We start from the raw sequence: 6,003 nt of genomic DNA, 5'->3' as shown, positions 1-6,003 counted from the left end.
GCACTAAATTAGTAGGAAACTGGGGATTTTTCACTTGTCAAATTCCCTTGTTGAGGAAAACTGAGCCAAAAAGGAATGAGGGAATTTATTTCCCAGATACCTGCACGTGGTGGTAGCTTGTACCGATGGAACGCATGGGCGGGGGGTTACTGGGCTTAAGCCTGGGTAATTTTTTCAGAACCCCTTTTGGAGTATAATTTGTTTCATAGTTAGATGCCTGACTGACAACTGTATAAAACAAAAGCTACAGACCGTATTGGTTAGCACTGTTGCTGCACAGCAAGAAGGTTCTGAGTTCAATTCCACCATCAGGCCGGGCCTTTCTGTATGGAGTTTGCATGTTCTCCCCGTGATTGTGTGGGTCCTCCCTGGGTACTCTGGCTTCCTCCCACAGTCCAAACACATGCAGTTAGTGGGGATAGGTTAATTGATTAATCTAAATTGCCCATAGGTGTGAATGTGAGAGCGAATGGTTGTCTGTGTCTCTGTGTTAGCCCTTCGCCAGACTGGCAACCTGTCTAAGGTGTACTATTGACTCCAAATCTCCCGACCACTATGTCGATCTGAGACACCAAGACCAAGACCGGTCTCAAGACATCCAACTCTACCAGTTACTAAAGCAAATCATTCGTACTGTACAAATAATGTAAATATGACTGTGTATCACAAAAGATTGATATCAAACTGATCACTTGACCCATATTATGTTACTTGCTCCTCGAGTGAAACAACAAATTGCGAAGTGAAAAGCCGAACAACAATGCCGTTTTTTTTAGAAAGTCTTAGCTTACATGTGTGTTTATTTGATATTTTCAGTTGTTACCCTCCACGGCTTAATAAAGCACTCTAAATTGGTTTCAGTTATGTACTGTACTGTCAATCTGCCCCAGGGCAGCTGTGGCTACAACTGTAGCTTGCCTCCACCAGTGTGTGAATGTGTGTGTGAATGGGTCGATGACTGGGTGTGTAAAGCGCTTTGGGGTGCCTAGGGGGGACTAGTAAAAGCACCATACAAATACAGGCCATTTACCATTTACTGATGAACTTAACATTTACCTGAGTTTTTTCTTTGAAAGAAGCCCCTTATTTCTATTGTTATTTTATATACAGTAGTATGTTGTTCAGTATATCTGTATGCAAAACAAGAGGAATTTCAACACACAGCAGTATATTCACAGTTGAAACCAGAAATTTACATACACTTTATGGAAAAAACAAGAAGATTTTTTTTTACTGTTAAACATCAATTTAGAGTAAACGTTTTTGTTTTAGATAAATAAATATTGAAATATCTTTTGAATTAGTTAAATGTCAGAATAAAGAGAGAGAGCTATTTTTTTTTATCACTTTTATCAAATTTAGGAGTACATATACACTAAGTTTATTGTTAATTAATAAGAAAACTGCAGACGATTCCATTCTGAGCTGAAGAAGCTTCTGATAGGTTAGTAGAGTCCATGTGAGTAAATTGGTGGCACACCTGTGGATGCGAATAAGGCAAAACACAGAGCCTGTTTCTTTGACATGGGAAAATCAAGAGATGTCAACCAAAACACCAGGAAAAGAATTGTGGAGCTCCATAAGTGTGGCTCAATTTTGAATACAATTTGGTGCCATTTGCAATTAAGGAATACAGACGATTTCTCTCTTTACTCTTAAAGTTAACAAATATGTTTTTTATATTTATCCATCTAAAAAAATAAACATTTAGTCTGATTTGATGTTACAATTAAAAAAGTATTTGTGTTTTTATCTGAAGAGTATGTAAATATCTGGTTTCAACTGCATATTTGATGATGTTGGTGTTTGGCTTGATTGTCAGCACAAAGAGGGAGAGAGAGGGAGGAAGAGAGAGAGGAGCAGAGAGAGAGAGAGAGGAGCAGAGAGAGAGAGAGGGAGAGAGAGAGGGAGAGAGAGAATGAGGACAGAACAGAGATGAACAAGAGCAGGTGAGACAGACATGTTAGTCACATGGTTGTTTACCAAAACTCAACAGAACGTGTATCTCGTACCTAGTGTTTCTTTTTAGGTTTGTTATTTTTCAAATTCTATATTTATTAATTTATGCAGGCTTGTTTGCACAACAAGGCTAAATAATTATATAAACTTCTCAATCGAAATAGTGTTCTTTGGTAGAATTAAAAAATAAGTGTAGTGCAGGTCTATGATGATTTTCACAGTTTTGATTCTGGTTCTGTTTTGGTTACGTCCTAAAGTAGTCCTGAGTTTGAACTGTTGTAGTCCTGTTTTAATTCCCGATCAGTTCTGGATCTGGTTGAATTGGGGTTTAGTCCTCGTGTCTTGATTTGTTCTGCCTTGCTGCTTGATTAACAAACTAGTTTAAGGTGTCCTGCATATGTGATTTTTTTTCCCTATATGAAGTCATTCTTTTTTGAACAAAACTCAAAACACAGCCAAATAAATCTTTCAGTCATTTCTAACACCCCCCCATCTCACATGCATACTACCTTTTAGGGCTAAGCCCCGGGTGTATAAAATGTCTGGCTCCGCCTCTGCTTGAAAATAACTTAAAAGTTTATTTTGTGACCCAGAAAGAGTAATATTTAAAAGTTTTTAGCTGTGCTCCTCCAATCCAATATCTGACAAGCACACCAACCACAGAAGCAGCAGCAGTGATGAGAGCATGGGAGATGCAGCAGATTGATCCAAAACTTATGCAGAGTTCATTCCCGCCACAATAAAGGGATTTCCGGAAGTGGGGTCAGATGTTACCTTGGTTACACAGGCCTAATGTAGAGTAGTTTTTTTTTGAAAACTTTATACAATCAGGCAATCTGAGAACAAAGCATGATGTATAGACCAGCAAAGTCATGCTACATGTAATTAGCAACCACTTTATTAGGTACATCTGTTCCGCTATTCATTGCAGTAATCCACAAATCTAATCATCCTTTTGCAGCAACTCAAAGCACTTAGACATGCAAACATCCTCAAGACAGCCTGCTGAAACCAAACAGAGGAAGAATGATGAATAAATGTGGCATGGCTGTTGTTGTCAGATGGCCTGGTGTGAATATTTCATAGGAGTGGGTTAAAAAAAAAAAGATTTTCCAGTTCAAATCAATTATAGCTTAAATAATACGATATTGATTCATTAAATCCTGAATCGATTTTTGAATAAATATGTATTTTGTAAGAATCGCCAGAATCTCAGGTTAAAGCTATTTCAACAACCACCAAACAGCTAAAACAGCAAATGAGAGCAGGCAAACAGATTCCACACAAACATGTAAACACAAAGTGCGGGCCCCAACACATCAAAATCTGTGAGTTGTCGGCTTTCTCGCCCAACATGCCGCTGTGGCTGAAAGCCAACATCTCACAAATTCTGAAGCTGCAGGTTTTGTCACTCTTCAACCAAAACTGATTGAACAAGCAGCAAAAGAAGATCAAAATTACACTTCACATTTAATAAATACCATCATGAATTCCCTCTTACTTTCGCTGTTTTGCTTCCACCACAATAAAAATCGCACTTCCTGCACAACCCTCTCTCTATCTGTGTACTTCAAGAACAGTTTTCCATTCAAATCTCTGTTTTGTGCATGATTCACTTGCAGTGTTGGGGAGTAACGGAATACATGTACCGCCGTTACGTATTTAAAATACAAAATATGAGTAACTGTATTCCGTTACAGTTACCGTTTAAAAAGGTGGTATTCAGAATACAGTTACTTTGTTGAAATAAATGGATTACACTGCGGTACTTTCCTGTTTGATATTGTCGCGGGTCAGGACTGTTTGGGTTTGTTTGACAGCTACGTTCTGTTGTTCCAGGCGGCAGCGTTACGGTTGCCATGGTTACAGGGCGACACGCTCTCTCTCTCTCTGCGACTGTGTGTTTCCTGGGTGAGAGAGCGCCTTTTTGTTGTTGTTGTTGTTGTGCTAAGCTAACAGGCAGAATGCTACAAGCATAGCTCTAAAGAATGTAGCCTCATGGGCAGTGTAGTCCGTGTTGCAGGGAGAATGGACTGCCATACACGTTATGGGTCTGTGAGCGCGAGGAGGGAGAAAAAGGGGAGTGGAAAGGTACGAGTTGTCATCGAGGAAAAACGGGAGCTGGAAGCATGTAAATATAATAATAACCACTGCAGCCAAGAAGAGAGCCTGACGAGCCCAGTTGTAAGTAAGCTATTAAGACTCGACTGTACACCGTGTTCGTGTTTTCCTCCGAAACAATAAGTTCCGTTGGAGCAGCCTTTCAACGCCTCTCTCTGTCTCTCGCAAGAAAAGTTGACCCACACAACAAAGTAAAGCTATTTTTCGGCTACCAGCGTATTAGTCAGAGGTCCCTTTACTACAGTTCGAAGTCGCTGACCTTCAGTAACAGTAATAAATCACACAGCAATAGTACATTCACGTTGTTGTAAAAAGCATGATAATATATTAAGTAATCCAAAGTATTCAGAATACGTTACTGTCATTGAGTAACGTAACGGAATACGTTACAGAATACATTTTGGGGCATGTAATCTGTATTCTGTAATGGAATACATTTTAAAAGTAACCTTCCCAACACTGTTCACTTGGTTATGCTTTTCTTCTCTGAGCACTCAAAGTGCTTTATACAACTAATTCATTCACTCAATCTCACCCATTCACACAAGCACTTTTCCCAAGCTGTTAGTGCATTCATGAATGCACCAACGTAATGTAATGTAAAAGGTTTATATCTTGCCCAAGGATATTTGGCAAGTAGACTAGCGGAAAGCCATGAATCAAGCCACCAACCTTCCGATCAGTAGATGACCTGCTCTACCTGCCTGAGCTACAGCCAGGTGTGCCACAAGGGTCCTGTTTGGGACCTTTATTGTTGTTGTTGTAATTGCTTTCTCTTCAGCACCTTCTGAGCACTCTTAAGAAGAATTTCTTATCACTACTATACAGATGATATTCAGTTATATATCTCCTTTAAGCCCCAAGATGTTTCCAAACTACTTTGCATAGGCGCATAGACTCCATTAGAGGTTGGATGGCTGATAACTTTCTTCAACTTAATGAGGAGAAAACCAAAGTCCTTCTTTGTGCTTCCGATAAATTTGTGCCCAAGGTTATGGAAAATGTAGGTCCTCTTGCTACATTTGCCAAATCCTCTACTAGGGATCTTGGAGTAAACTTTGACTCAGCTCTGACTTTGGACGCTCATGTTAAATCTCTGGTTTGCTCCTGTTATTATATTTTAAGAAACATTGCAAAGCTGAATCCATTGTGTCATGCTCAGAACTCGAAATTGTCATACACGCATTTCCTTCATCTCGTTCGGACTATTGTAATTCTTTGTTCACTTGTTTATGTAATGCCTCCTGGGAACGTCTGCAGGGTGTTCAGAATGCTGCTGCAAGGCTTCTGACCTTGTCTTCCAAGTACTCTCATGTCACACACCTGTTGATCCAGCTGCACTGGCTCCCCATTAAATTCAGAGTCCACTTTAAGAATATGACTTTAACATTAAGGGCTCTGGATGAACAGGCACCGACATATATCAGAGATCTTTAATATCCATACATCGCCAGCAGGTCCCTGAGATCATGTGATCAGGGCTTGCTGGTTGTAAATTTCAAAACTCAACCCCATCAATTAATTTGTTTTTGATTGAAATTGAATATTACTTAAACTCTCTTAAATTAACTTCCAATAAAAAAGGTTTATCATTGATTGGAGTTCATTCAGAAATGTTTAAGGTATGAGCTGTCACAACTTTCAAGTACAAAGTTGTTATGAAGTCTGTCACATCCCCCCCCCCCCCTTTTTTTGTCTTTTTTTTTTATCCTTTATTTATTTATCCTTCTTATTTCATTGTACTGTATATTGTTACTCTCATTTGCCTTGTATATCTACTGTACAAACTGAACTGGAATGACTGACTGTTCGCTTTATAAGTTCAATAAAGTTTGGAAAAAAAACCCTCTTCGGCCGCTCCCTTCTGCCGTATTTTGCGGCAAAATTATCCACACCCACCGCCGCGCTATGAATTGTTGGATA

Source organism: Aulonocara sp. 'chitande type north' Nkhata Bay, linkage group LG14 (assembly GCF_057382095.1).
Source record: "Aulonocara sp. 'chitande type north' Nkhata Bay isolate Kocher_YH1m ecotype deep benthic linkage group LG14, A_spYH_male_GT1.1, whole genome shotgun sequence".
Classification (NCBI taxonomy): domain Eukaryota; kingdom Metazoa; phylum Chordata; class Actinopteri; order Cichliformes; family Cichlidae; genus Aulonocara; species Aulonocara sp. 'chitande type north' Nkhata Bay.
This window is presented reverse-complemented; position numbering follows the sequence as displayed.